This window comes from Macrotis lagotis, chromosome 3 (assembly GCF_037893015.1).
Source record: "Macrotis lagotis isolate mMagLag1 chromosome 3, bilby.v1.9.chrom.fasta, whole genome shotgun sequence".
In the NCBI taxonomy this organism is placed as follows: domain Eukaryota; kingdom Metazoa; phylum Chordata; class Mammalia; order Peramelemorphia; family Peramelidae; genus Macrotis; species Macrotis lagotis.
Genome location: NC_133660.1, coordinates 58,745,434 through 58,769,145, shown reverse-complemented (window position 1 = coordinate 58,769,145; position 23,712 = coordinate 58,745,434).

Below are 23,712 nucleotides of genomic sequence, written 5' to 3'. Positions count from 1 at the left end.
AGGATTATAATGGATTAGATCAGAACTTAATTCATAGAGATCATTTTCTCCCCATGACATCAGTCCTATTCCAAAGCACCATGATTAAGACATTCAAAAGCATTTTAAAGGCAGCCCATGATCTCAAATGTGTAAGGAAGAATTAGGCACAACCTGTCAATAACTCATAGCTCATCCTTAGGAAATAATGCTATAGAATGCCTCTAATTGCTTGTGCCTCTGGTCTTATTTCTTGCCTAATTAATACATCAGCACATCCAGATAGAAATATCATGCCACAGAATGACCAGTCTGGCTTGGCTATACTTATAAACACTGCCTTCTTGGTTCCATGTTTCTCTTAAATCTAATTGCAAGCAAAATACATTTGGTTATTCTCTTTTACCTTTGTTCTCAACCATTACATGTTACATAGTATACATTTCATTTTACTTAATTGCATTCCTCTTTTGTTGAGACTGTGCCTGTCCCAACCACTGATGACTGACCCAGAAGCTCTGACTTGTTTGCCTTGTGCCCTTGGCTGCTTGCTTTTTTCTCAAGCAACCTGAAGGATCCTTCATTCCTAGGAGCTCAACTATATTTAGTACTAGATTCCATGTTACATGAAATAATAAGTTCATAAATATTTCTCATCACAAGAAAATAATTGACCAAAATCAGTAATGTTAATGACTTTGGATGTGAAAGATATATTTCACAGATATTTCCATTAATTATGTATTTTCTCATTTTTAATGCTAGATATTAATTCTTGGACATCATTAAAAACATTTTCTTAGGGTACCTGGGCTTCTGCCACTCTAAATTGAATAGGAAATCTTAACCCTTCAATACTTACCACTAAGTAACTGTATTTTATATGAAACCTGACTGTGGTCTAAAACTTTTCACTTTGATATGGGATTCTTTGATGTGAGAAACTTCAGAAACAATTTGGATAAGTTGTGAAATATTTTAAGAAAATATCTTCCAGATATCTCTTTCAAAGGAATGATTTGGCTACCAAAAACAAAAAAACAAAAAAAAAAATATAACACATCTAAAAAGCAGACACACGCAAAACCAAACGAATGGCTGAATTAGAGTTTACTATGCATTGGTTAATACCAAAAAGTAGGAGAGGCAATCATATTTTTTTAAATTACCTAGAGATAAGCAAAGAAAGTATACTGTGCATTAAAAAAAAAAAAACAAGCAATGTACTCATTGTAATACACATATTCCCATACACGCCCCAAATTAAATAATTCATATTCATAAAGGAAAAGCTAACTGAATTGTCCTCCCAGAAACAATAAATAAATAAATAAATAAAACAGTAATAGTAAGGGACTTTTTATATTATACTCTTAAAATTAGGCAATCTCATAGAAAAAATGACTAAAACTTATGGTATTTTCTATATGTTTTACTGAAAAATAGACATATTTCTTAACATTACATGGATGTTTACATTAAAGCATAAGTATTATAGCATAAAATTTAAAGATAAATTATTTTTAAAAATATAGAAAGAGGATATAATAAATATTCTCTAAAGACTTTAACACACAAAAAAAATTATAATCAGCCCAGGAACTGAAAGCAACAGATGCAGCCTAATTGAAAAAAAATTATTACAGAAACAATAACTGTGTAAAGCAATGCCAATAATGAAACAGTATACTATATTTTCTGACAGTCCTCAAAGGAATGTAAGTATGTATGTATGTATGTATATAGGTATGTTGATTACACATACATATGTATGCATTTATATATATATATATTTGTAGAATTACAGAAAATAGTAAAGAGATATAAGATTTTCCAAAATAAATAACGCAAAAATAGGAAAAAAACAATAGAATGGGAAATATGAGATTTCTTCAAAATGTAGAGTTATCAAATAAATATTTCATGAAAATTGGGCATGATAATAGTAAAAAATAGTGAGGACTTAACAGAAATAGAAGATATTAAGATGAAATGGTAAGAATATACAAAAAAAGATCTTAAGGTCATTGATAATTAAACATGATGGTATAATTACTGATCTATCACTAGACATAATGGAGAATGAAGTCACGTGAACCCCTAGGAAGAATTGTAAACAATTAGGTTAGTGGAGGTGATGGAATTCTAGATGAACTATTTAAAATCTTAAAAGATGATGCACTCAATAGGGTAGCAAATTTGGAAAACTCAATAGTGACCACTGGATTGAAAAAAGATCAATTTACATGCCAATCTTAAAGAGGATAATCAAATATGTACAAATTACTGAACAATTAAGCTGATATTACACACCAACAAGATTATGCTTAAGATTCTGCAATCTAGGCTTCAGAAATATCTGAATCAAAAATTAATAAGAGATCAAGCTGGTTTTCAAAGAGGCAGAGGAATAGTTGGAGATCAAATTTCTAACATACTGGAATATGAAGAAAATAAGAAATTTCCAGAAAAATATCTACTTCAGCTCCATTAACTACAGTAAAGACTTTGATATGTGGATCAGAGCAATGTGTGGCAAATCCTCAAAGAGATGAATACTAGATCATTTTACTTGTCTCCTGAGAAACCTGCATATAGGCCAAAAAGCAACAATTATAACTGACCATGGAACAGCTGATTGGATTAAGATTGGGAAAGGAGAAGTGCAAGGCTGTATATTGTCACTTTGTTCATTTAACTTATAGAGCTCATCATGTAGCTGTACTGAAAAAATCAAAGGCAGGATTTAAGGTTGACTGGAGAAATATTAACAAGATGATACCGCCTTAATGGCAGAAAGTGAAGAGGAATTAATATGCTTCTTGATGAGGGTGAAAGAGGAGAATGCAAAAGTTGGCTTGAAGCTTACCATTAAAAAACAAAAACACGACTTACAGCCAAGATGGCGGTGAGAAGACAGGCAGAGTTCTAAAGACTCCTGAGCTTTCCCCATCTATGATATGAAACAAACCTCTTAACAGAAATCTGATCCATAAAACCCAGAAAGAAAAGCCAGGAGAAAGAACATCTACCTCAGGATTTGTATTCCATGGTTCTGGGTGAGTCCAGTGGCAGAGGGTGGATCAGCCACAGATCAACCTGATAAGTAGCTGTGGGATTTGAGCCCTGGGAGCCTGAGGGCCCAAGAGCCACACCTGCTTGATCAGCAGGGCTAGAGCCTGATCAACCACAGGGGCTTGAGTCAACTAGGGAGCAGAGGTATTGGTGTTGGTACTGACCATCTGGAGCTTGCTGAAAGGGCTAGGAAGATAGTTCAGGTGCAGGAGAACTGTGGACACCATCCCTGAGCTCCTCTGGTCTGGAGGAACTAAGAGTCCACGCCCCCATTAAGGCTGAAGCCTCTACCCCAGAACAAACACAATTACAGACCTTCTGCCCCAGGCACAGGTGTGTGAGCAGAAGAACCAGCCCAGTTCACAATATGGAGAGGAATGACCTTAGCCCAGGGTAAAGCCCACCATTGATTCAAGACAAAACTTTTTAAAGGCTTCAATCACTCCCTTCAGGCTAAGGGAGTCAAAATCAATCAAGGTCACAGACACTCCAGAGAAAGCAGCCAGCACCCCCAACTGGCCATCTGGAGATATTGCACTCAGTGAGTAAAGCCTCTAGGGATCCCAACACCAAACCACTGTGAACCAGCCCCTCCCCAACTCAAGGTCTTAGCAAAATGAAGAAAGGCCAGCGGAAAGGTGGATCCACAGAAAAATTCTTGGAAGTAAAAGACCCTAACTCAGGGAGATCTAGAACCTCTGAGGAGAATATGATCTGGTCTCCAGCACAGAAAGACTTCCTTGAAGAAATAAGGAAGGAGTTTAAAAATCAATTGGAAAATTTGGGAGAGTCAATTAAGACCTTGCAACAAGAAAACAAATCATTGGAAAATACAATTGGACAAATACAAAATGAGAATAATTCTCTCAGATCCTCAATGGACAAAAACAAAATGAGAATAATTTTCTCAGATACTCAATTGGGCAAATGCAAAAAAAAAAAATAATTCTCTCAAAACCTCAATTGGATGGGGCAGCTAGGTAGTGCAGTGGATAAAGCACCAGCCCTTAAGTCAGGAGTACCTGGGCTCAAATCTGGCCTCAGACACTTAATAATTACCTAGCTGTGTGGCCTTGGGCAAGCCACTTAATCCCACTTGTCTTGTAAAAAAAAGACTCAATTGGTCAAATGGAAAGCTCTTTCAAAAGTAAAATTGACCAATTGGAAAAGGAGTTACAAAAGGTAAATGAAGAAAACTCTTCCCTAAAATAAAAATGGAGTCTGTAGAAACTATTGACTTCATGAGACAGCAAGAGCCAGTTAAACAAAATTTAAAAATAGAAAAAAATAGAAGAAAATGTAAAATACCTCATCAGCAAAGCCACTGACCTCGAGAACAGGTTGATGAGGGGAAACCTGAGAATTATTGGACTTTGTAAAAACATAAAAAAGAAAAAAATGCTGGACTTAATACTACAGGATCTAGTGATGGAAAATTGCCCAGATATCATGGAACCAGAGGGTAAAGTAGTTATTGAAATAATATATCGATCCCCTCTAGAAAGAGATCCTAAAATGAAAACACCAAGGAATGTTATGGCCAAATTCCAGAACTATCAGATAAAAGAGAAAAACCTGCAAGCAGCCAGAAAGAAAAAAATTTAAATACCAAAGAGCCACAGAAAGGATTATGCAGGACCTGGATGCATCAACATTAAAGGATCAAAGGGCCTGGAATGAGATTTTCCAAAGAGCAAGGGAGCTTGGAATGCAGCCAAGAATCTACTATCCTGCAAAGCTGAGCCTTCTTTTTCAAGGGAAAAGATGAACATTTAACAAAAAGGAAAAATTCCAAAAATTCCTAATGAAAAGACCAGAGCTAAATAGAAAATTTGGACATCAAGCAGGAGGTTCAAGAGACACATGAAAAGGTAAAAAAAGGGGGGGGGTAAAGAAAAAACTGCTATCTAATAAGTTGAAACTGGTTATATCCCAGCATGGGGAAAAGATTCTCATAATTTCTTCAGAAATGTAACTCTTGAGAATTGTAACTCTAACAGAGAGAATATACCTAGCCAGAAGTGATGGACACTCAAGACTTATCCTTGAGACTGCAATCCAACTGGCTATAACTCTACTTGGGAGAAAGATTCTAATGACTCTCAAGAATTATAACTCTATTAGATGGAATGTACTTAGCTAGAATTGATGGATACTCAGAATTTTCTATGACTCAGATAGAGTGATTTAAAAACACATCTTCCTTAAAAATAGGGACAAGAAGGAGATGGGAGGAGGTAGGGGACTGACTGGGATAAATGTCATTACACTAAGAGGTACAAAATACCTATGGTAATAGAGGGGAAGAAGGGAGATGAGAAATGCCTAAATCATCCTCTTCATCTTGGCTTAGAGTTAACTTACACACATACTCAGTTAACTTAAAAAACATCTAACCTCTCAAGTATTAAAAGGGGAGAAAGGAAGGGAGAGAAAAAAAGGGGAACTAAGTAAAGGAAGGGAAGGGAAAAGGGAAAAAGGGAAAAGGGAAAGAAAGAAGGGGGGTGGATATAGGAGGGCAAACACACCCAAGGGGGTAGTATCCAGAAAAAAAAATACTGGGGAATACGAAAAAAGGGGGGGAAGGGAAAAATACAAACAAAGGGAAAATAGCATGGAGTGCAATAAAGAATTAGTAATTATAACTTTGAATGTGAATGGGATGAACTCTCCCTTAAAACATAAGCAAATAGTAGAGTGGACTAAAAATCAGAATCCTACAATATGCTGCTTACAAGAAACTCGTTTGAAGCAGAGATATACATATACAATAAAGGAAAAAGTTTGGAGCAAAATATATTTTGCTTTAGCTGAAGTGAAAAAAGCAGGGGTGACAATCCTTATCTCAGACAAAGCAGGTGAAAAAATAGATAACAAACAAATTAAAAGAGATAAGGAAGGAAATTATATCCTCCTAAAAGGTACCATAGACAATAAAGTGATTTCAATACTGAATATATATATATATATATATATATATATATATAATACATATATATGCACCCAATTGGATAGCATCCAAATTCTTAAAGGAGAAGCTGAAAGAACTACAGGAAGACATAGACAGCAAAACTCTACTAGTGGGAGACCTCAACCTCCCCCTCTTAGATCTAGATAAATCAAATCATAAAAAAAACAAGAAAATTTAAGGAGGTAAATAGGTTGTTAGAAAAACTAGATATGATAGACTTATGGAGGAAATTGAATGGGGATAAAAAAGAACATACCTTTTTCTCTCTGCAGCACATGACACTTATACAAGAATTGACCGTGTACTAGGGCATAAAACCTAATGATCAACTGCAGAAAGGCAGAAATAGTGAATACATCTTTCACAGATCATACTGCAATAAAAGTCATATGCCATATTGGGCTAGGAAACTGAATAACTTCATTTTAAAAAATGAGTGGATCAAAAAAACAAATTATAGAAGGAATTAGTTATTTTATCCTAGATAATGACAATAATGAAACAACATACCAAAACCCATGGGATTCACTCAAAGCAGCTGTCAGGGTGTATATTATATCTTTAAATGCTTACATGAATAAATTAGAGAAAGAGGAAATCAAGAACTAAATATGCAACTAAAAAATTAGAGAAGGAACAAATTAAAAATCCCCAACTAAACACCAAATTAGAAATTCTAAAACTTAAAGGAGAAATTAATAAAATAGAAAGCAAAAAAACTATTGAATTAATAAAAAAACAAAAACAACTAAGATTATGGTAACTGATAGAAGGAGAAAAATTAGAAATAGTTCAAGATTTACAGTCTGGACTCAAAGATGACTGCAGAGGGCAATTGCAGATATGGCATTTTAAAAATAAAGGAAAAAAACCCACTTCTCCTTGTAAGGAAATCAATGGCAAATGTGGAATACATAGTAATAAGCAGAAACATCACTTTGCTGGCAAAATTTCATATAGTCAAAACCATGGTTCTTCCTGTAGCAATGCACAGCTGTGTGAATTGGACTATAAGGAAAGTTAAGCCCTTGAGAATCAATATTTTAGAACTATAGTCCTGGAGAAGACTTGGATAGCAAAGAGATCAAAGTTTAAAGAAATTCATTCAGACTATTCAATGTAAAGTTAAATACTTAGTTGAATTTTTACACATAATGAAAAGGTAGAACTCATTAGAAAAAATCCTGATATTTGTAAACATTGAAGACAAAAGGAGAAGGGGAGGTTAGTGGAGGTGATGGATAGATATAAGATGAATAGATAATATCATGAAAGCAATGCATATCTGCCCAGAAAGACTTTAGGAGAAAGTGGAAGAGGAAAAAAAGTTGAAATGCTCTGGTCCATGAGGGTCACAAAGAGTTAGACACAATGAATGACTGAAAAACAACAAATATATATATGAAAACATATTAATAAAATAGAAAAAATAAAAGTGATGAAAAAATAGTAACAAACTACACTGAAGGAACAAAAGGTCAAGAATATCAAGGGAACTGATGAAAAAATGTAAAGGAAAGTGGCCCAGCTCTACTAGATGTAAAACTATACTATAAAGCAGTAGTCATCAAAGCTACCTGGTACCAGTTAAGAAATAGAGTAACAGATCATTAGATTAGGATAGGTTCAAAAGAAAGAGTAGTAAATGACTACAGTAATCTACTATTTGACAAACCCAAAGATATTAGTTCTGCAATAAGAACTCATTATTTGACAAAAAAGGTTGGGAAAAATGGAAAATAGTATGACAAAAATTAGGCATAGATCCATATCTCACACCAAAATAAGTACAAGGATTTAGACATAAAGGGTGACACCACAGATAAATTAATAGACCGAGAAATGCTCTATCATCAGATTTATGGAAAGGGGAAAAATTGTGACTAAATGAAATAGAGTACATTACAACTAGAAAATGAATGACTGACTATATTAAATTAAAAAGGTTTTGTACTAATAAAATCAATGCTTCCAAATTCTTAAAGAAAGCAGAAAGCTAGGAAACAATCGTCACCACTAGGAGTTCTGATAAAGGTCTCATTTCTTAAATATGTAGAGGATTGCATCAAATTTATATGGTTACAAGTCATTCCCCAATTGATAAATTATCAAAGAACATGAATAGATATTTTTCAAATGAAGAAATTAAAGTCATATACAATCATGTGAAAAATGCTTCAAATAATTATTGATTAGAGAAATGCAAATTAAATAGCTATGAGGTACCACCTCATACCTATCAGACTGGCTAAAATGAGAATTAGGGAAAATGATCAATATTAATATATTGCTGGTGAAGTTGTGAACTGATCCAACCATTTTGGAGAGCAATATGGAACTATGCCTAAAGAGCAATAAAACTGGGTCCTTTTGATGCAACAATATCAATACCTATATCCAAAAGAAATAATAAAAATGGGAAAAGTCCCACATTTTACGAAATATTCTTAGCAGATCTTTTTGTAGTGGCAAAGAACTGGAAATTCAGGGGATGCCTATCAATTGGGGAATGGCTGAACAAATTATGGTACATGAATACTAATGGAATATTATTGTTTCATAAAAAAACACAAAAATGTGTGTACAATGTTAACCTGGCTCTTTACTAATTGGGGGAGTGGGATGGGAAGGGAAGGCAGAAGGAAATTTTGTCACTTAAAAATATGCATATATACATATGGATGAATGTTGAAAAATTTTTATAACATGTATTTGTAAATATAAATTACTGTTAAAAATTTTATGATTCAGGAGCAAACATTATCTGTAATAGGTATAAACATGAATATTCCCAATAAAATCAGGAGTGAAACAAAAAAAGCAAATTGTTTAACTGAATATTCAATTAAAAAAATTAGGAAGTAAACTCCCAAAAGAAACCTGAAGTGAACAAGAAGAAATCTTATAAAAGAAATACATAAATAAAACAAACAAAAAAGGTATATATGGACTTATCTTTTCAAAAACCCTAGGAAGCTGCTTTTTTTTTGATAGGATAACAAAATTGATAAATTTTTGGTGAATATGATTAAAAAGAAAATGGAAAAATAAAATATAAATAAGAACATGAAAAACATTAAGTTGCAGCAAGCAGAATAAATAAAAAGATTTAGAATCCTACTAATAAAACCTCTAAAGAGATAATTTACAGAGCTAGAAAAAATATTAACTAAATTCATCTGGAGAATAAGAATATTGAGAAATAATTTTGAAATTTAGGAAGAATAGCATTTTTCAGTTTCAAACTATATTATTTGGTACTGGTTAAAGATATAAAAGTGGATCAGTGAAATAGACTGGATAATAAAGAATCAGAAATTACTGAACTAAATAATTTCAAAAAATTCAAATAGAATTTCCTAACAAACAAACCAGCATTCTGGTAAAACAAAGTTTAAACAAATAACTTACAGCATTACCACAATCAACTCAAAATGTAGCTAAAGCTTGCATATCAAAGATCATTCAGTTAAAGTAATAGAAGAGAATCAAAGTGGTACTTTTCACAACTGTGACTAAGGAGGGAAAGTTTTTTAATTTTTTAATTATTTACTTAATTATTTACTTTCTCACAAATACATGTAAAAATAATTTTCAATATTTATTTTTAACATTTTGTTTTCCAAATTCTCTTTTATTACCCTACCCCCCTTTTTGAGAAGGCAAGCAATTTAATACAGTTTATACATGTGTAGTCATGAAAAGCATTTCAATATTAATCAAATTGTAAAAGAAAAATAGACAAATAAGAAAAAACTGCTTCGATTTCTATTCAAATTCCATTGCTCCTTTTTCTAGAGATGGATAACAGTTTTCATCATGTTAGGAAATAAATTCTTAGTTGAAGAAGATATAAAAACAGTTACAAAAGATAAAGTAGAAAATTTATTTTACATGAAAATGAAAAATTTCATTCAAACAATCCAAATGGTATAACAAGTAATTAGAGGGGAAAATTGTATCAAATATCTCTGATAAGGGATTGATATTCAAGATAAATAAGCTATAGCAAAATTATGTAAAACTAAAAGCTATTCCAAAATAAGTAATTCAAAACAAAGAAACAAACAGTTCACCAAAGGACTATACATTGTTAACAATCATATGCAATAAATCTTTTGAATGACTTTGAACAGCAAGAAAAATGGAAGTCAAAAGAACCTCTGGTTTCACCTCACACTCCCCAAAATGGCAAATATAACAAAAGATAGAAATAGTCAATATTGGAGAGATTATACACAGACAAGCACTCTAATAGATGAACTGGTCCAACTAGTCTGAAAAATAAATTGGAATTATACAAAAACAAATGACTAAAATTTTCCATAGGCTTTATCCCAGAGATTCAATGGCTAAGCATGTATCCTAAAGAAGGAAATGACAAAAAGAAAGGTCTTGCACACACCAGAATATTTTTGCAAACGGTTTTTATACTAGAAAAAATTTGGAAACAAAGTAAAAGCCAATTGAGTGGAGAATAGCTAAACAAGTTGCAGTACATTGATATGAATATCATTGTTCTATAAGACAGTGTTGTCAAACTCAAAAAGAAACAACTCTTAGAAATCTGTGAATTAACACAATCTATTTCATATTGTATTTTTATTTATTTTATTAAACATTTCTAAATTACATTTTAATCTAAATGGACAGTTTTAATTCATCTGGAAAGTTCTATTCCATTACGTCATTGTGGTATTAACATGCCCCCTGAGTTCTTAAAGGCTTTGCAAGCCAAGTAGAAGCACTGCCAGGTTATAATGGAAATGCTTTGAATGTGACCCTAGTACACACCCAGTCAACTTTCTGAAGACCAGTTTGGCTAAATTTAATCCAGAGCTCAGGTTCATTCATACAAGATTCTCCTCTCTGAATTTTTAATTGTCTGTGTCTGCAAAAGGATCTAATTGCTGAGTACTTAGGCAAGGAGAGTCTTGTCTTCTTAACTGCTAACATCTGAAGAGGATCATGTTGTTCCAGTCTCTCTACAAGGAGAAGTCACTGAAGAGTAAAATATGTCTCTGGGAGGAACCTAACATGATTCTTTCCCTTAAGAAACTTATCCCTAAGAGAGTGCCTAGAACTATATGAATTCCATCTCAATGCTAGAAGGGGAAAAAGACAAGACTCTCTCCTTCCCCATCTCTTAAGAAATCCACCCCTCACACAGGCAAAAACTATTAAGCAAACACTCTCTCCCAAAGAGGGGAGTCTTGTGCAAATGGGTTTTGGATCCCAGGTTATATTAATATGCAGAGGCACATAACCAACTCATGGCCATGGCAACTCATAAAAAAAGAACACTACAAGAAGACCCTCAGTCCTATGAGGTCCCTTTCATTTTTGCAGTGATGGTGACAGAATGCAAGAGAAGATGGTAGCTGGTAGTTAGAAACACTCACTTTGTAGACCTTAAATACAATCTAATTTGACTATTGATACTTTAAATGAAAGAGCCTTATCCAATGACTGAGCGGACATTTTAGTGAGGGAGTTTAACAAAAATCCCTCTTGATATGTTTCCTATAAACAAGACCAGAAAGAAAGAAATTGAACCTAAATGGAAGAATGACCCTCAGATTTTCCTTGGGATAGCAATGAAAGAGTTTGAAAAAGTATTCTTTGAAAATTAAAAAGCAAAATTGTAAAATTCAAAAAAAAAAAGAAAAAATTGAAAAAAGAATTGAAAAGCAATACTTTTAAATGAAGTGAACGGAATGAGCACAATTTATACATAACAATAAATGATTTTGAAAGACTTAAGGTACTGATCAATGCAATAACCAAACATGATTCCAGTAGATTGATGATGAAATTCAATAGCGACTTCACAGAGAGGAGAGGTATTCAAGATAGAGAAGGGAATATTTTTATATGGACAATGGAGAAATTCATTTTCCTTTGACTATGTATATTTGTTTCAAGAGACATTTTATCTTCCAGGACTAGAGCAGAGAATAGTATGACAATATGGAAAGGTTTTTCAGTAATAGAGGCAAGGGACCTATTTTTTAAAAAAAATATTCTATGAGTGTCTTTTTTACTTCACTGACACTTCCAATGATTCCTCCACCCCAATAGAAATCTTCTGCAACAAATTAGTGAAGTCAAGAAAAAGGATAACAATGCATTGAAAATGCATGTCTTATTCTGCACTTATGATTTACCTCTTGGGCAGCTACTTGGTGCAGTAGATAGAGCACTGACTTTGGAGTCAGGGGGATAGGAGTTTGAATCCTACCTCAGACACTTGATTCTTACTAATTGTGTGACCTTGGCCAAGTCACTTCACCCCAATTGCTTTGCCTCCAGGGTCATCTCCAGTGGTCAGGATTCATATCTGGCCACTGGACCCAGATGGCTCTGAAGAAGAAAGAGAGACTGGTGACTTAACACAACAACCCCTCACTCAAATTCAATTCATGTCCTTGTCATGACATCACTTCCCTGATGTTGTGGTCTTCTTCAGAAATGGAGGACAAACAATTCTTTAGATGAGAAGAATGTTTTACCATGAATCTTTTAAAATCATGATTGATCAGTAGTAGCCTGTATTTTCTCAGTGAAGTGGGAGATAAGGTTATTTGCAGAAAAAAGTGAATTGAAGAGATATGGTGTTGGAGATCTGAGGAGATAAAAGAGAATCATCCAACGCTTCAGAAAGTATAGATAAGTGTACTTTCAGAAGCAAACAATTCTCTATGAGAAAAAAGATGGTAAGAGTATAAGAAGAAAAAGTTTAAGATTAAGAATAATTTATTAAGACAGTAAAATTGCTACAAGGTACATTAGAAGAGGAAGGCTTAGGAAGATTGGAGGTTAAGAAATGGCAGAGCTGAGCCAGCCAGATAGGACACAGGAAAAGAGGCGTTTTTTTGTCTTGGTGGAGAGTAGCTCTGAATTACAGGAATTAAAGGGGTAGGAATTGGCAGATCAGTAGCCATGGTACAAGGGAAGTAGCAATTAGTCTAAGAAGACAAATGAGTCAGTAGCAGTGACCATCAGGGATGATCATAGGGTGAATCTCAGGCAGTCTGTAACAGAGGACTTAGTTTCTGGGTGAAATACTTGGGAAGACCTGATAACGTATTGGAAGGTGAGTGATAATTAGTGAAAAATGCAGATTTGGATGCAGGAAATCTGGATTATAATTTTAGCTCAGCTACTTATGCCATGGAAGCACCATAACTTCATAGTATCTTCTTCTCATTAGCCTACTCCACCAAGGAGAAGTTGTCCTATTTTTCTTAGCATGAGCATAGTGGGCAATCACATTGAACATGTAAATGACAATAAATTTATGGGTTTCTGATTCTCTGTTCATCAGGAAATCAGAAGCTGTTCTTATTAAACTTTTCAAAGAAGCTTTTCATATCTTGCTGAAAAACTTCATAAAAGTCTCTTGAAAAACAGGAAGTTATTACTATGCCAAAAGCAAATGAGGTTAGAGACTAAAAAGCTTGAAATTGGCTCCAAACTTTGAGTCCACATTTTTTTGAGTGGCAAAATGTTCTCCCATACCTAATTAGCACAATATATTTTGCCTAGTCATGAGTATTGGGTAATTTCTAGTTTTCCCCTCTACCTTAATAATTCAGAAAACAAAGAAAGGAAGCAAGAAAATAAAAACAAATAAATCCAGGTAATTGCAATTCAATCTCTGGACTCTCCCTGTTTCTCTCACCCTAGGCTCTCAAACTTGTAATTTATCTTACCTGGAACTAAGCTTTCACTGCATTCCCAAGAGATTTCCAAACTACAGCAACTAAGATAACAGTAGTGCTTTGAACACATGCATTAGTTTCTGATAAATGCTAATTATTTTTTCCTTTCATCATTCATTCATTTATTCATTCATTCATATAGTAAGTTGGTCATTAACTTTGGGGAAATTTTTCATTTTCTGCTCATCCAAGAATAGAATTTTCACTTCCTGATTAAATATAATGTACTTTCATCTTAGAATATGAGGTGGACAATCCATTCTCATCTGTAGAAAGAACCTGTTAAAATCATACTTGTACTTTGCAAAGGAAATGCGTTGCACAACCTGTGACATGCTGCCATTCTCTTAAAACAGATTGTGGATTTAAGTTGGATTTAAAACCTGGCAGAAGCAGGTTTAACTTTCACAACATCTGTGATTTCACTGCTCTAACTGACCTAATTCTAAACCCTGCTGGGTCTTAATTTTCCTGAGTTGTTGTGGCCAAAAATAAAAGAAAGAAAATTGTCACCTGGTAGCCAACCTTTCTATGAATAGCCTTTCTGAACTTAGTCAGACTGAGCATCCAATGGCAAATACCCAGTCCATTCCTGGACCCACAATCAAAGACTTTCCAGTTTGATAGCACCTGCAAGAATTTATGTTCTGCTGGCATAGCCTTTGAGACTCCCAAATAACATCCGTCCTGTGATGATACATCAGAGTAAAACCCTAGAGGAGCAGAAACTCACAAGCTAAATTCATGAGTCAGTCCTCCTTTCCACAATGCAAACTGATGTTCTTTAGACCAGAATCTGGAAAATAAAGGCTAGTCTTCTCTAGACAATGGCAGGAATTTGAATAAAGATCAAAGACAAATATCTAGAATTAGCTATGGCAAATCTGTTTCCATTATTTGATTCCATTCTTGTTTCTCTTTTTTGTGGTAAGGCAATAGGGTTAAGTGACTTGCCCAAGGTCACACAGCTAGGCAATTCTTAAATATCTAAGGTTGGATTTGAACTCAGGTCTTCCTGATTCTAGGACAAGTGGTCTATCCACTGCACCTCCAATTTCATTTTCAAGTATACAGAGCTATCTTCACTATATGGTGTCTTTTAATTTAGAAGAGTTCAGGTTCAACTTTAGTATTCATCTGCCTAAAATAGAAGAGAAATAATCTCCTGATTGTGTGATTCACAGAAATTAAAATTGGGCCAATGGTAGTCAGCCAAAGAAAGACATAGAGTTGACAGACTCAATGTCCTCACATATTAAATGAGGTGGCTGCACTAATTAATTGCAATATCTTTTTTGATTATATTTCTATGATCTTAACGACCTTAGTACCTCTTCAAGTTTAGATATTTAGTCTACTCAGTTTGTAGCTCAGAAATTTCATAGAAAACCAATGACAAAGGAGGTGATTTCAAATACATTGTTTACAATTCTGAATTATTTATAATTTATTACTTACAAATATGAAATATATTGATTTATACTGAAATACTCAAAAGGATATATGATCTCTCCAATTTTCTTAGAAGTTCACTTCAATGGTTAACATCAGTTGCCATAGGGGATTGGTCATTGATTTTTGTATGGCTCATCTATATCCTTCAAAAAGTTCACTATAGTGAGATCACAAATTCATGTTGTAGAAAAATGATGATAATAATTCTCCACATATGTCCAGATCTGTTATTTTAGGTTTGGGGGGTTGCAAGGAAAATGGGGTTAAGTGGCTTGCCCAAGGCCACACAGCTAGGTAATTATTAAATGTCTGAGGTCGGATTTGAACTCAGATACTCCTGACTCCAGGGCTGGTGCTCTATCTACTGCACCACCTAGCTGCCCCCTGTTATTTTAACAGTATAGAAACTTGTAGTATGGAAACTCTCTCCACCAATTCAGATAGGAAACTTTTACTCTAAATACTGTAATATATACCTTTAGACAGTTATCTGGGGTCCTGAGAGATTAATAAATCTAAGTAGGGAATACAACAACTGGGATTTATCATAACATATTCACTATTCCATACCATCTTATTAACATAATGATAGAAATAATGATAGGAAAAATTTAAAGCTACACTTGTTCATTCATGTCATATACAAAAATGTTATTGCCTTTTCATATTTAAACTCTGTAAAATAGTTAGTATTGATGTATTTTATTCCTGATTTGGTTGCTGGTCTCTAGCCAGGTGAAAATTCAAACCTATAAAACTGGAATAAATTAGCCAGCTCCATCAAAGTCAAAAAGTACTAGAGAATTTAAAGATTAATATATTAAAACTTTAATATGAACACAAGAAGATCAGTGAGAAAAGTAAGATTTGGAGTAGCCTGAGTTTCAAATTGAATGACTCGAGAGGCACAGAACCTGTAAAAAACAAAAGAGAAAAATAAAATGCCAAGTAGATTACCAGCAGAGAAGCAATTGCACACAAATAGAACAGTAGGCATATATAGTTTTGCTTTTTATTTTTCTCTTATATTTCTGGATGGAGACAGATCATATAATAAGAACTGTTTAAACTTACTATTTAATGTAAGTAGAATTATTCAGGATGTATTCAGCAACATAAGAAGAATAGTCAGCATTTAAATGTTGTTTTGTTTTAGGGTTTGTACAGCCCTTTATAAATATTTCACTTTTTTCTTCACAAAAATCCTAGAATGCAGATTCTTTTATTATCCATATTTTACAGATGAGGAAATTGAGACTGAAAATAAATATCTTAGGGGGATATTTGAACTCAAATCTTCCTGACTCTAGGTCCATAGTACCATGTCTTCCAGCTGCCATTTTAGTTTATTTAATAAATAAATATATTTATTATACACCAGTAATATCTTAAACATTATGTCAAAAAGTGGAGGGAAATACAAAGATGAATGAGACATCATCCCTTATCTTCTATAATCAGATATAAATAATGTAACAAATAATTGATGAATAAGGCATAAATCAAAATGTTGTCTATATGAGGTATATTAAATTCTATGTATTCAGATGAAGAAGAAGAAATCACTTTAACTTCTAAAAATCAGGGCAAGATTTAAGGACAAGGGGACATTTGAATTAGATTTTGCAATAAAGCTACTCATACATTTATCATTAGAGGTTTAAGGATTGTTTCTTATCTGACACAGTGGGTAGAGCATTGGGTCTAAAATTTAAGTCTGGCCTCAGACATTTAATAGCTGTGTGACCCTGGACAAGTCACTTAATTTTTCCTGCTTCAGTTTCTTCAATTGTAAAATAACAGCACCTAGGGGCTTAATAAATGATAGTATTCTTCTCCTCTCCCATCACATACGCTATCACAGAGAGCTTTATTGCCTTAGGCATTAATTACTACTGAACTGTAAAACAGTGTCCAAAAGTCATCAGGAAACACCTAAAAGAACCTAATAGAAATCAGACAATGTGAGTATAAGGTCCTTCAGTACTCTACAGGTTGATGATCTTTCACTGTTGTTAGTCTTTCACTAGTGTTTGTGATCACAACCCTTCTGTGCCTTCGTAGTCTTCATGTTTTGGGGAGGAGGGGGAATCATAACTTGATAAAAATAACTGATATTGATAATAGTATGTTAAAATTTGCTAAGGGTCCTACAAATATGACATCACCCTCAAAGAGGATACAGCAGATTTTTGGAGAGGAGAAGGAAAGACATGTGGGGTTCCAAATCTAGGATTTCTCCTGAGTAGGGAAGTCCCAGTGTAAAAACCCCCTCCACCAATAGTTTACAGTTCAAGCTTTTAGGGAATTACCTAGATTATTGAGAAGAATAGTGTTATACCAGGGAGTATGAGTGAGAGATTGAAGCAGTCAGGTGGCCCCATGGGTCAGAAAGATCTGAGTTCAAATCTGATCTCAGACACTAAACCTATCTCAACTGTAAAAAATGAACCTGAGAAGGCAATGGAAAACTATTACAGTATGGTTGTGAAGAAAATCCCAAAAGGGATCAAGGACATGACTGAAAAATGATTACACAACATGAGTCAAAGATAAGACTTAAACCCAGCTCAGGTAAGATTTCTATCAATATCTCCATTTTGTCAGGGATATGAACTTCAGAGAAATAGTGGTGCAGTGTCTAGAGAATGAAGGGGAAGAAATAATCATTTATATAGCATCTACTTTTCCAGTCACTGTACTATGCATTAACATTTTTTTCAACTCTAAATTCTCTCCTTCTCTCATTGAGAAGGCATTGCCAGAGTAGCTTAGGTGACACAGTGGATAGAGCACCAACCCTTATGTCAGGAGAACCTGAGTTCAAATCCAGCCTCAGACGCTTAAAAATTGCCAAGCTGTGTGACCTTGGGCAAGTAGCTTAACCCCATTGCTTTAAATTAAAAAAAAAAAGAGGAAATCATTGCCTTCAAAAAGTCAAGAAATACAATACCCCTCAAATCATGAAATATGTCTTTCCAAATTATGTGCTCAATAAATATATTTTACTCTCATTTGATACTCATTGAGGAAGGTCTTGTCATTATCCCCATTTTACAGCTAAGGAAACTGAAGCAGAGTTTAAGGGACTTACCCAGGATCACATTAACAAATATCTGAGGCATAATTTGAATGCAGTCCTTACTGACTCCAGATCTAGTGTTCAGTCCACTGTACTACCTGCAACTCAGGAAGATTTGAGTTTGAATTTACTTCAGTGACCCTGGACAAGTCATTTAATCTTGCTCTACCTCAGTTTCTCAACTGTAAAATGCAGATGTTAATGAACCTAGCTCCCAGGAGTGTTATGGATATCAAATAAAATAAATTAGTATAGTCTGGCACATAGTAGGTGGTTAATTAATGCTCTCTTCTTTCCTTTATTAAGTGGTTTTTCCAAAACCCACTAGACAATGTCAGCTTTCAACACTGCAATCCAAGATGGTCATGTTAGTAGAAGACTGAAATTTAGGACTCCACACTCAGCAGGATTGGTCTTCTGTGGACAGATTTACAATCCTTTGCCCTCAGTGTGATGGAAGTTCCAAGAAGTCACTACCATCTTTCTACTCCTCAGGGACACATGCTAGGAATCATCCCAGATTCCTCACTCTCCTCCCCATATCCAAGCTGTTGCTGAGGTCTGGAGATTTCATCTTTTTAATATCTCCCCCATATGTCAACTTAACAACATCACCTGCACCTCAAGTGCAGGTTTTCATCAGGTCTTGATGACTCCCTCAGTCTATTTTCCATTCAACCTCTAAAGTGATTTCCCTAAAACACAGGCCTGATCATATCACCGACCTATTCAAACTCCCATGGCTTCTTGTTTTCTACAGGAGTAAATATCAATTGCTCTGTTTGGCCTTCAAAGACCTTCACAAGTTAGCTCCACCTCCTGCTTTTCCAGGCTTCGTATACCTTATTCCCTCTTTAATCCAGCAGTGCTGTCCTTCTGGGCTGTTCCACAGAGAAAACACTCCATCTTTCAGTTCTGGGCATTTTCTATGACTATCTCTCACACCTGGAATGCTTTCCCTCCTTTGCTCTGACCATAGACTTCCCCGACTTCTTTTAAGTGCCAAAGACTTCTGCAGGAAGTCTTTCCCAATCATTCTTCATTCCAGTTCTTCATCTCTGTTCATTATTTCCTACTTATCCTATATATAGCTTGTTTTGTACTGAGGAACTCTAATAATAATTTCAAACCATAATCCTTATTTTTAAAAAAGTCTGATTTCTTTCAAGTGTAAGAAATAGAATGTTATCTCAGGAAGGTAAATGATCAGCAAGTCAAAAACCTGTCGTCCCCTCATTATATTTAAGTCTAGGAAGAGAAAACAATTCATTCTCATTTAAACCAAATAATATTATATAAGGATGATAGTTTTTGACAAGTAACTTAATCTTGTGCAAACTCATTGACAGGCCTCCAAAGAGGTTAACGATTTCCCTTATCCCTTATTTATGAATAAATATTCCCTTCTCTCTAGGTTTGTGGAGACATCATAAATAGATGGCTCCACCTATAGGTTTACAGCAAATCTTCAAGAATAAAACTTCATGTCTAACCTGTATTTTCTGGCATTTTATTTTACACCTAAATTTTAAAGTTTATAGTTTGCAGCTGTTTGCATATTCTCCCCCAAGAGAATGTCAGCTCCTAGAGAGCATGGATTATCTTTTGTCTCTTTTTGTAATCCCAATAGGTGTCTAAAAATATTGATTGACTGAAATCAATAATTTAATAAACATTTATTAAGAGCTAATTATAAATATTAAGCAATAGGAATATAAAGAGAGAAAATTTCTTCACTCAGTACACAAAAAAGGAAGTTGAAAATGGGGTAACCAGGTGCAGACTTGGTTGAGAAAGAAGCTTGGGAGTTGTGAGGGGATGGAGTAACTTGGGCTAACTTCAGTCCTTTCTTTAAAATGGAGATTCAGGGAAGACCTGGTCAATCAGAGAAAGGGGAAACCAGGACAGGGCAAAGAGGCAGATCCAGCCTAGTGGAGAAAGGAGTCTGGAGAATAAGAAGCGGAACCTGGAAAGAGATGAAATATTCCATTAGCATTTGCTTCCAGAACACTGGATCTCCTTTGTCACATTGCAGCAGCAGTTGATTGGCAATACCAAAACCTATGAACCATAACCTTCTGGGCTCAGAATGGTATGCCCATCAGATGTGTGATTGTTATGACACCACTGATGATTAAATTGTTGTCATCTAACATTTTACATGTCTCTGGGGCTAATGGATTTTCTGAACCTATTTATAAGGTTGACAAAAGGACATGCTGGACCTCTCCATTACAGCTGTTGTCAGGACAACTACCTCGAATATGAAGTTTACACCTCTTCCATGCCTTTCTCATAGTATAGCTATTTAGAGATTAACAACATAGCTGATTCTATGGTCCATGTATATTAATCCAAATAACTAGACTGTAAATTAAGCTCCTAACTTTGCCCTGTGGTCTTCTGCCACTTCCGGAGTGACCTCTGGCTAGCCATTGAACTACACTGAGCCTCAGTTTGCTCCTCTGTTTAAAATAGAGAGAGAGAGAGAGAGAGAGAGAGAGAGAGAGAAAGGATTACATCAGATGGCCTTTAATGTCCCATCCAGCTTTGAATTGGTGATCCTATTATTCTAACAGGTTTTAATATAATCCACTGGTGTATAATGAATATATATAGAAACCAAGAACAAGTGACTCGGGACCCTGAAATAAGTTTTTGATCAAGTACAGATTAGGGTTGTGAAAGATCTATTTTGCCTGCCTCTATTATCCAAGGGTCTGTGCAGAAAGAGAAAGTGAAGAATATTAGCCAATCTCTTGGTTTCCTATTTTCTAATGAATACTATTGTTATATGGTAATATCAACACAGGAATATAATTAATTAATAATTCATTTCTAACTTCTCTTTCCACTTCTGATGTTATCTAGTTCTGACCTCCAAAAGAAGATATTATTTTGGGAAATCTGAGGTCATAGAGTAGGGGCAACCCACAAATTCAATGCTGGTAAGAAATGCTGGCCTTTTTAGGAGAAAGTATTATTTTTTCTTAGATGAAGAAACTAAGTCACCAAGGGAAGAAGAATGATTTCCTATTTATTCCCTACTCTGCATAAAAGCTGTTTCTATCAAAATATTTATTATTTTTATTTATATGGCTAACAAGAAATCTATCAATTTTGCAAACTCAACCATATAAAAATTATAGATTTAGAGAAAGGAGGGATTTAGAAGGACATCAAGTCCAACTTCTCATTTTATAATTGAAGAAACTGGGTCCAGAGAAGAGGATGACTTATTGAAGGTCACACAAGTAGCGCCATGATCTAAATCCAGGTCCCCTGATTTGAAGCCAGTCCTCTTTCCAGAATAACACACTGCTTTCCCAAACTATTTCCATCATATAAAATGCTTTTCACTTTACAATGGATATATAGTCAATCCTCAACTTTTGTTGGGGTAATGTTCCTAGAAAATAGCACCAAAATAAAATACATGAACCTAAGGAAAATAGAAGGTTAGTTTCCTGTGATCACCAAAAACTCTAATCTTTTTGCTAGAGGTACTTAAATATATGATTTTCTGCATGCAGCTCTTTAGGAAAAAAAAAAAAAAACACAAATTCTGATCATATGCACTTATCTTAGCTTTGTGACCATGAAATAATCCCTAAAATGCAATTCACAAAATAAAATTGGTAACATTCAAAACATTTTTTGCTAGCAATTCTCTAGAATTCTGTGACCTTTTTTACTAACATCTCATTTAAAAAAATGATTTCAGATAAAATTCACTTTTTATAATATATACCATCTATAGTATCATAAATACTGCAATAACATATACAATTTTTAAAATTACAACTTTTTAAAAGGTATTTTTTTATTTATTGATGACAATATACTACTTTGAAAATTCTAGGAAATTACCAAAAAAACTAATTGAGATCATTAATAACTTCAGCAAAGTTGAAAATTACAAAATGAATTCATAAAATCAGCTTCAGTTGCTTATAATGATAACAAGATCCAGGAGGCAGTAATAGAAAGTCTTCTTTCAAATACTATTAATATTTCAAATAACTATTTATATATACTTTATCTGGAAGTTAATCTACTGAAGAACATTCAATTTTTATATAGAATAAGTTATAAAATTTTAATTTAAAATAAAGGACTTAAATAACCTGAGAAATATTCAGTATTCATTGATGGGTTATTGTTATTTTTTCACCTAATAGCATTTTTTCCAATTACATAGTTTTCAACATTCATTTTTGTAAGATTTGGAGCTCTAAAACATTTTTTTAGACTGAATGATGGTGTAAAGATGTACTATTATATCTCTTTATCTTGGCTACCCTCTGAAAACCAAGGGAGAATTTGCTGGGACTTTAATAGCTGCTGTCAGAAGATGCTGAGACTGGAGAGGTCTGGATAGAACCTTATAATCTAAAATACTTTCACTAAGCTTTGAGGGCATAATTGCCACAGAAAAATTGAATAGTGAAAGCAAACAATGAAAATATGTTATGGGTAACTCTTTACAGTGGTAGAGTGAACTAAGTCGTGTATGAGAATGGATTTGAACTCAGGTCTTCATGACCCCAGGTCCACCACCTAGCTACAGTAATAGTGTGTCTAGGGGCGGCTAGGTGGCATAGTGGATAAAGCATGGGCCTTGGAGTCAGGAGGACCTGGGTTCAAATCTGGTCTCAGACACCTAGCTGTGTGGCATTGGGCAAGCCACTTAACGCCATTGCCTTGCAAAAAGAAATAGTGTGTCTAAAAAGATAATGTACACACTCTAATTTTTAAAAAAACTTTATTGCTAAAAACTGCTAACCATCATCTGACCCTTCAGCAAGATGCAAAATTTTTGTTGATGGAGAGTTTTGCCAATGCGTGCTGATTGATCAGCATCAGTGGATGCTGAAGGTTGGGGTGACTTTGGCATAAACTTGTGCACATTGCATTTCTCTTTTTTCCCCTACTGAGCATATGTGATCAAAATGAAAATGAGGTTACTAATAAAATCATACAAATGGTTTAGGATGGAAAAATGAAATACAGGAATGTGGAAGATTGACTGTATCTTGCAGGTACATAATTATTTGCATTTTATCTCCTCCCATTGCACTATGAACAGTTAGGTAGCACAGTGTATCCACTAGGTCTGGAATCAGGAAGACCTGAGTTCAAATTTGGCCTTAGACAATTACTTGCTATGTCAACTTTCTATCCCTTTTTGCCTCAGTTTCCTCACCTGTAAAATGAGTTGGAAAAGGAAATGGCAAACCACTCCAGTATCTCTGACAAGAAATCCTCAAATAAGGTTATGAAGAGTAGACTATGACTCAACTAAATGAACAACGTAATTATCTGCATACTTCTGAGATTAGGATCCACATTTTTGCCTTTCTGTATCACCATTGTTTGCACCATATCTGACCCATAGTAAATATTTAATAATATCACATACACAA